Source organism: Ovis canadensis, chromosome 10 (assembly GCF_042477335.2).
Source record: "Ovis canadensis isolate MfBH-ARS-UI-01 breed Bighorn chromosome 10, ARS-UI_OviCan_v2, whole genome shotgun sequence".
NCBI classification, from domain to species: domain Eukaryota; kingdom Metazoa; phylum Chordata; class Mammalia; order Artiodactyla; family Bovidae; genus Ovis; species Ovis canadensis.
The window spans coordinates 97,844,527-97,853,845 of NC_091254.1; the positions used below are offsets into that span (position 1 = coordinate 97,844,527).

General features: G+C 49.3%; 1 long non-coding RNA gene across 1 annotated transcript; it reads left to right on the forward strand.

Annotated features, from left to right (window-relative positions):
• The first annotated feature begins 4,056 nt into the window (after nucleotides 1-4,056).
• LOC138446817 (uncharacterized) lies at nucleotides 4,057-5,663 on the forward strand. The gene is made up of 2 exons (XR_011259557.1): nucleotides 4,057-4,174; nucleotides 4,672-5,663. It is a non-coding gene; the product is annotated as an uncharacterized lncRNA (long non-coding RNA).
• Nucleotides 5,664-9,319: the final 3,656 nt, after the last annotated feature.

The following is a 9,319-nucleotide window of genomic DNA, read 5'->3' on the forward strand; positions in this document are numbered from 1 at the left end:
TGTCTCCTTACGCACACAAACAGCACCACTTTCAGAACAGAGGGTAATCTTTCTACTTCTTCCCTGTCTCTCCACTGGTCCCAACATGACTTTCTTCTCTGTGCAGATAAATAAATGATGTTGACAAACAGCCCAGGTAAGCAGGGGACATGCGTTGACCCCAGGGTGTTGTATTAGAAACGAGAGCCGCACCAGGCTGAAACGCTCGGGCGTTTAAAACCGTATTCTGCAATTTACGAGTTGGTGCTTGAAAATAACAGCCCCAAAATGCCTCCAAATATGCGTGCACCAAACAGATTCTCCCCCTCTGAATTTATTGTAGGGTAATAAAAATGTACAGAAAAGGGGTTTGATGGCAAATAGTCTTATTAAACCTCGAAGCCCCGCAAACAGCCAGGACACAGCACTGGGCCACGGAACGCACCTCCAGCTATAATTCCGTCCAAGAAGGCACATAAACACTCTTGATGGAATTAGAGGCTTACCCGGGATGGTAACTAGACCTTATTGCTTATAAATTTGATGCCAGATTCAACTGCGAGATGGCCATTGTGTCTGACTTATCAGAGGCGGAAAGATATACGGAATTCTTTCATTTTTCTTAGGACATGTGAAAGTAAGATGCTCAGTGTCATTAAGGTGACAGGTGTGCACACAGCTGAGTGGAATGATCGTGATGGGGAAATTTTCTTTGAAGGAAATACACAAGTAATACAAAATTGCGAGCATTAAAAAAGATTAGCTCTGACATGGGTGGGGGGATTTTTTTTTCTTTGTCATTATTCAAAGCTGAATAGCAATAAGATTGTAAACTACAGTGCTTCATAATAGAATGAGGCCCCCTTGTATAATGAGGTTCATTATAAATGACATGCATAATTCCACTCATGTTCTCTGTTGATTCCATCTTTTGTTGCTGAGACAGACGGGTTTAATGGGTCCAAGGAACCATGGTGCACTTTAAACACACTTAAAACTATTTTGTAAGAGTATTTTGTTTTCTTTCCTTTTTTTCAATATGTCAAAATTTAGACAAAAACACCCATCCGAAGAGAGGGTCTTTGTATAAAAGAAAAATGCATATCATTCAGGATATTACTGTAAAATTCTCCAGTGATGAAAGTGTGTGTGTGTGTGTGTGTGTGTGTGTGTGTGTGTGTGTGTGTAAAGATTGCCTGGTGAGTTAATTTCATCTCCTAGTCACCAAAATATGCAAACGACATAGGGAAATTGTTTGATTAGTGTGGATTTTCAAAGCTGAATATTTATGTCTGCCAGTCCGCCGCCACTGGCAGGGCTTAAATCTTTTGAGAAAGTGAAACACAGTGGAACACAGGGCAGCCTCTGCAGAGAGATTAAAGGAGGCAGCACAGCTACGGAAGGGTAAATAAAAACAAAGACGACGCAAGGGGGTGCACACGTGGAGACCTTAGCCGGGGATTTCGGGGAGAAGCCCACTGTAGACCTGTCCCCTCACACACACAGCTCACCCGCAAGCCCCGAGGGCCACCAGGAAGCCCATCTCAGCGATCCGGCGTCTGGAAAAAGGTCTGCGACCTGCTCTGGGCGCCTTTCAGCATCCATTTTTATTTATTTTTTATGGAAGCGTGGTTGATGTAAAATGCTGGGTTACTTTCTGGTGTACAGAACAATGATTCAGAACACTGAGGTCAGGAGGAGAAGGGGACGACAGAGGAAGAGATGGTTGGATGGCGTCACCGACTCAATGGACATGAGTTTGCACAAAATCCAGGAGCTGGTGATGGACAGGGAAGCCTGGCACGCTGCAGTCCGTGGGGTTGCAAAGAGCTGGACACAATTGAGCGAATAAACAACCACCACCAATGCGTATATATGATATATTCTTTTCCGGGCTCTTTTCCCTCACAGGTTATTGTAAGATATTGAGAAGAGTTCCCTGTGCTGCATAGCAGGTCCTTGCTCTCCTTAGCTTGCACACAGCAGTTCAGTTCAGTTCACTTCAGTCACTCAGTCGTGTCCGACTCTTTGCAGCCCCATGAATTGCAGCATGCCAGCATGTATCTGCTGACCCCAGTCTCCCAACTCACCCCCTCACCTTTCCCCTTTGGGAGTCATAAGTCTGTTTTCCATGTCTGTGGGCCTATTTCTGTTTTGTAAATAAGTTTACTTGTTTTTTTTTTTTTTTAGATTCCACATATAGTCGATATGTGTGTCTTTGTCTGGCTTGCCTCAATTAGTATGGCAATCTTTATGTCCATCCATGATGAGGCAAATGGCATTACTGGATTCTTTTTAAGGCTGAGTAGTATTTCATTGTATATATGCATACCCATCTGTCAACGAACATTCAGTTTGCTTCCAAGTGTTGGCTGTTGTAAATAGTGCTGTTATGAACCCTGGGGTGCGTATATCTCTTCAGATTACCCTCTGACCCTACAATCCCACTCCTGGACATATATCCAGAGAACACTGTTTCATCTCTTCCCTGGGTTGTCTCCGCTGCCATTTGTTTGGGCAGAAGCCAAGAGCAAATTGCCCAGCCTCAGAAGTTCTCTGCAGAGCATCCTTCCTTGGACTGATCATCCCTGTCCTAAGGGCTTCCACAGTCAGCTCTCTGTTCCCCCCAAGCCTGCCCGGCCTAAGACGAGCCAGGGAGCACACGCTCTTTCTGGACCATTTTGTCATCTTTTGATTTTCAGTGCAGACGAAAAGCTACCAGAAGTCTGGGATTTGGAACATACTCCATCCTCTCTGCAATAGTATGAGGTGTTTGCCAAAACATTGAACATGAATGTGTTACGTGAGGTCCAGTCATGACCACTGAACAGAATCACAGATTCCATTGTTGTTGTTCAGTCGCTTAGCTGTGCCTGACTCTTTGCAACCCCATGGACTGCAGCATGCCAAGCTTCGCTGCCCACCACCTCCCAGAGTTTGCTCAAACTCACGTCCATTGAGTCAGTGATGCCATCCAACCATCTCATCCTCTGTCGCCCCCTTCTCCTCCTGCCCTCAATCTTTCTCAGCATCAGGGTCTTTTCCAATGAGTCAGCTCTTCGAAATCAGATGCCCAAAGTACTGAAGTTTCAGCTTCAGCATCAGTCCTTCCAATGAATATTCAGAGTTGATTTCCTTTAGGATTGCCTGGTTTGATCTTCTTGCAGTCCAAGGGGCGCTCAAGAGTTTTCTCCAACACCACAGTCTGAAAGCATCAATTCTTTGGCACTGAGGCTTCTTTATGGTCCAAGCCTCCCATTGGTACGTGGCTTACATCGCCACATTCCTCTGCCTCGTTGTTCCCTACCATTGCCCTCTTTTCAAACTTATTTCACACTGATCTCAGAGAAAGCGTCCTCTCTTGGGCTTCTTCCGTCTCTATTAAAGGTACAGTGTTGCTGGGGAGAAGCCTGCAATTTGCAAAATGCCTCCTAAAAGGAGTGACATGAACGTCTGAGAGAAGACCCAAGTCGCAAAGTGGAGAGAGTGAGGACTGGGCCACAAGGACAGCACATTTACGTTGGCAGAGGAGAATAACCACAGGAATGAAAATGACTCTATAATTAGAATCATATAAATCAGACATGAAAGAGACCTATTAGTTCATCTCAAGCATCCGCAAAGGGACCAGCATCAGACTGTTCCCTACAGAGCACTTTCTACACTTCTTCTCTACCACTGTTAACAGGCGTATAGGGTGACGTGCTTTCATTAATGGCGCGGACAGGCTCTTTGCTGCGATTAAATAACAGGGAATCTTTGATCTGAGCAGTGTGAACACTGCAATTTTAAGACGAAGTTCATGCTTGCGAGGCATATGTGAAAACCAGAATGATGTGAGAGCTTGCGGCTTCAAGTACCCTTGAAACATGCCTGCACACACACGGCCGTGCCCCAAGCCTCGCTCCCCCCGCCCTCCACACACAAGCAGGCTCTCGCTCTCATCTCAAGAACACTGAAGCCGATAGTCCCAGGAAGCCATCACTCATCTGTGAGGAAGTGAAAATCGGTAATGGATTGGAGATGACTTCCTTGACTTACTGGTCCCGGGATTCTTGGGAAGGAACAGGAGAGGGAGCCTGGGGAAGGGGAGGGTCTAGTTTCCCTCACAAAGGCAACAGCACGAGACTCACCAGCATGAAAAGGACCTTCGGCTCTGGCTCGGCTGCTACCATGCGCCCGGGTGGGGCCAGAGGTAAAGAACCCACCTGCCAACGCAGGAGATGTACAAGATGCGCGTTTGATCCTGGGTGGGGAAGGTCCCCTGGAGAAGGAAATGGCAACCCACTCCAGCATTCTTGCCTGGAGAACCCCATGGACGGAGGAGCCTGGTGGGCTACAGTCTAAGGGGTCCCCAAAATCAGACGTGACTCAAGCAGCTTGGCATGCCCACGCCTCCACAGAGGACAGGGACTCCATGGTAACTGGAGGGCAAGGGTGGGGCGGAGACCGAGGGTGAAACGCAGCATGTGTTATGAAAGGGGTGAGGACTGGCTAATTCTGAGAACTCTGGAGGACACTCAGGTCAGACCACCAGCAGGGCGTCGGGAGATCGGCCATCTTCCCAGGGGCTTTGGAGTCAGCAGGGAGATGCCTGCTCGGTTACTCCCTGACTGGGGGGCTTCTGGCAAGATCTTCATGCCTCTCAAGCCAGTTTCTTCATTTGTAAAAGGGGTTCATTTTTTCTTTCAGCAAATGCTTATGAAGCACGTACCAGGAGCCTGGTCCTCTACCGGGAGCCCAGAATACCACGGCACACAAGTCCACCAGCATCTCCTCTGTAAACAGGCGGAGGTGCAGCAGAGTGTTGACTGGGATGAATTTAAGTCATGTTACAGAGCTGACTGCCTGGCACGTGGAAAGTGCTTGGCAGACATCTGCCTAATTGTTGCTCTTGTAATACTATCTGAGGCTGATAAGGCTTCTTCACAAGACTTCTCAGTGCTTCTCCCTGAGGACACGGTGAAGGAACATGGGCTGTAGGCTGACGTATTTGGGCGTGTTCGTATCTTCACACTTCTGTTTCCTTAAATAATCACACTGCATAAACAGTGGATTCAGTTCAGTTCAGTTGAGTTCAGTTCAGTCGCTCAGTCGTGTCCGACTCTTTGCGACCCCATGAATCGCAGCACGCCAGGCCTCCCTGTTCATCACCATCTCCCGGAGTTCACTCAGACTCATGTCCATCGAGTCCGTGATGCCATCCAGCCATCTCATCCTCGGTCGCCCCCTTCTCCTCCTGCCCCCAATCCCTCCCAGCATCAGAGTCTTTTCCAATGAGTCAACTCTTCGCATGAGGTGGCCAAAGTACTGGAGTCTCAGCTTCAGCATCATTCCCTCCAAAGAAATCCCAGGGCTGATCTCCTTCAGAACGGACTGGTTGGATCTCCTTGCAGTCCAAGAGATGCTCAAGAGTCTTCTCTAACACCACAGTTCAAAAGCATCAATTCTTTGGCATTCAGCCTTCTTCACAGTCCAACTCTCACATCCATACATGACCACAGGAAAAACCATAGCCTTGACTAGACGGACCTTAGTCGACAAAGTAATGTCTCTGCTTTTGAATATGCTATCTAGGTTGGTCATAACTTTTCTTACAAGGAGTAAGCGTCTTTTAATTTCATGGCTACAGTCACCATCTGCGGTGATTTTGGAGCCCCAAAAAAATAAAGTCTGACACTGTTTCCACTGTTTCTCCATCTATTTGCCATGAAGTGATGGGACCGGATGCCATGATCTTCATTTTCTGAATGTTGAGCTTTAAGCCAACTTTTTCACTCTCCTCTTTCACTTTCATCAAGAGGCTTTTTAGCTCCTCTTCACTTTCTGCCATAAGGTGGTGTCACCTGAGTATCTGAGGTTATTGATATTTCTCCTGGAAATCTTGATTCCAGCTTGTGTTTCTTCCAGTCCAGCATTTCTCATGATGTACTCTGCATAGAAGTTAAATAAGCAGGGTGACAATATACAGCCTTGACGTACTCCTTTTCCTATTTGGAACCAGTCTGTTGTTCCATGTCCAGTTCTAACTGTTGCTTCCTGACCTGCATATAGATTTTCAAGAGGCAGGTCAGGTGGTCTGGTATTCCCATCTGTTTCAGAATTTTCCACAGTTTATTGTGATCCACACAGTCAAAGGCTTTGGCATAGTCAATAAAGCAGAAATAGATGTTTTTCTGGAACTCTCTTGCTTTTTCCATGATCCAGTGGATGTTGGCAATTTGATCTCTGGTTCCTCTGCCTTTTGTAAAACTAGCTTGAACATCAGGGAGTTCACGGTTCACGTATTGCTGAAGCCTGGCTTGGAGAGTTTTGAGCATTACTTTGCTAGCATGTGAGATGAGTGCAATTATGCAGTAGTTTGAGCATTCTTTGGTGTTGCCTTTCTTTGGAATTAGAATGAAAACTGACCTTTTCCAGTCCTGTGGCCACTACTGAGTTTTCCAAATTTGCTGGCATATTGAGTGCAGCACTTTCACAGCATCATCTTCCAGGATTTGAAACAGCTCCACTGAAATTCCTTCACCTCCACTAGCTTTCTCTAATCTCTTCCTTTATCTGAGTCTACACATCACTGAATACTTCAGTTGAACTATAAAGAAAGCTGAGCGCGGTAGAATTGATGCTTTTGAGAAGACTCTTGAGATTCCCTTGGACTGCAAGGAGATGCAACCAGTCCATCCTAAAGGAGATCAGCCCTGGGTGTTCATTGGAAGGACTGATGCTGAAGCTGAAACTCCAATACTTTGGCCACCTGATGTGACGAACCGACTCATTTGAAAAGACCAAGATGCTGGGAAAGATTGAAGGCGGGAGCAGAAGGGGACGACAGAGGATGAGATGGTTGGAGGGCATGAGTTTGAGCAAGCTCCAGGAGTTGGTGATGGACAGGGAGGCCTGCTGCTGTCCATGGAGTCACAAAGAGTCGGACACAACTGAGTGACTGAACTGAACTGAACTGTATACGAGGCACTGTGGGGATATGAGAGGCTGCAAAATGGGAACAGGACCCTCTGCCAGGGAGTCCCTGGGTGACCAGTAGGAATCCGCTAGGAAGGGCGGTGCCCCAGACAGAGCAAAGAACATACACAAACTGGGGGAGGACAGGCTTGGGGGGCGGGGTGGGGTGAGAACGAGCTCAAGACTCAGCCAGGAGAGTGAGGAGGGTGCTCCACGGCTGAGTCAGGCAGGGCCTTGTAAGGTCGGCTTCCGGTCAGGGTGGTGCCCACGACTGAGGAGCTGCATATACACGAGGGCCACAGGCTTGAATAAACATCTCAGGGGACTGATGCTCTCCTTTGGGCCGGCTAAACCAGGTCTGCCGTTCCTGGCTGTCCACCGACGCTCACAGCGTCCTCACTGCTCCTTCACTCCCCTTCCCAGGGCACCTCGCTCACTGTCCGGCAGTTTTTCAGGGGGCACCTCTCTGCTCCTTCTGTGATAGTTTCCCTGACTTCTCCTGACCGCATGTGTTTCTCAGGTGCTTCCCAAGCTTGGTTTGATTCCCATGCCTGGTTCTCCTTCTCCAAGATAAGTCTCACCGTGCTCACAGCGGGGACAATACCCGCTTCACCATTTCTAGTCATATTTCCATCCCAGGGCTTCCCTGGGGGCTCAGAGGTAAAGAATCCACCTGCCAATGCAGGAGACGGGTTCGATCCACCATCCGGGAAGATCCCACATGCAGTGGAGCAGTCCCTACAGCCTGGGACCCACAACTCCTGAATATCCTGTGCCCTAGAGCCCGGGACCACAATGCCTGAATAACCTGTGCCCTAGAGCCTGGTACCACAGTGCCTGAATAACCTGTGCTATAGCACCTGGGACCACAACGCCTGGATAACCTGTGCCCTAGAGGCCGGGACCCACAACTCCTGAATAACCTGAGCCCTAGAGCCCGGGACCACAACGCCTGGATAACCTGTGCCCTAGAGCCCAGGACCCACAACTCCTGAATAACCCGTGCCCTAGTGCCTGGGACCACAACTCCTGAATAACCTGTGCCCGAGAGCCCGGGACCACAATGCCTGAATAACCTGTGCTATAGCACCTGGGACCCACAACTCCTGAACAACCTGTGCCCTAGAGCCCGGGACCACAACTCCTGAGCCCATGTGTCACAACTGCTGAGGCCTGAGCAGCCCACAGCTCATGCCCCACGACAAGAGAAGCCACAGCAATGAGCAGCTTGCACACCACAGGAAGAGTAGCCCCGTTCACCTCAACTAGACAAAAGCCCAAGCAGCAGTGAAGGACCCAGCCGAGCAATAAGTAAATAAATTCAGAAAACCGTGTTTCTATCCTTGAGCTTTGCTGAGGTCCTTGCCCACGTTCTTTATGTGGGCATGTGTGTGGTCATCCATCCATGTATTCACGCTATGGTCGTGTGAACGAGCAGTGAAGCAGTGATCTGGCGACAAGCATGGTTCTAGGCTCTGGAAGCATGTCAACCGGGAGGGTGGACCAGACTCCTGCACCCATGGAGTGCCATTCAAGAGGGGAGACGCAGACGGTACCAAGCAAACAAATGTATACAAAGAAGATCTCCATCAACCATTGCTACGAGGGAGACAAAAAGCTGTGACGGGATGCATTCCTGGAGAGCACAGCTCCATCCCTCCACTGGGGCTTTCAAACGCCTTCAAAATCAATTTTCAGTCATTCACCAGACAGCGAGCTCCACCGGAGTACTAGAAAGCCCTGTTGGGTCAGACTCGTCAGTGTCCCTCCCAGATGTGGCCCCTGCTGCGACAGGGAGGGGGCGACTCTCCTCAGAAACCCAAGCGGCACCCTGAACCCAGGCTTCTCCTAGGAGCTCAGGGCTAGTCAGTTCCTGGTTCTGTGGATTCTGCTCCGAAACATTTTCCGATTGCATCCCCTGCTTTTGCCTCGGCCACCATATTTCCAGTTCTGACCTCTTCCCTCCCTGCCCCCCTGCACTGACCAGGACTGGGGAGTCACTCGTCCCTCCGTCTAGAGCGTCTCGGCCCCGACACTGTGCCGAATCCAGGTTCAATGGCTCTTTGCTGTCGGGGGGTGTCCTGTGCGTTGTGGGGTGTCTCTCAGAACCCCTGGGTCTGTCCACTCATTATCAGCAGCCACTCCTCCCCCAGCCATGCGTGCGCTTAGTCACTCAGGACTAAGGACTCTTTGCCACCCCGTGATCTTTAGCCTGCCGGGCTACTCGGTCCATGGGGATTCTCCAGGCAAGAAGACTGGGGTGAGTTGCCATGCCCTCCTCCAGGGGACCAACCCAGGTCTCCCGAATTGTAGGCGGATTCTTTACCATCTGAGCCACCAGGGAGCCCCCCTCCTCCCAGTTGTGACAAGCCCAGATATC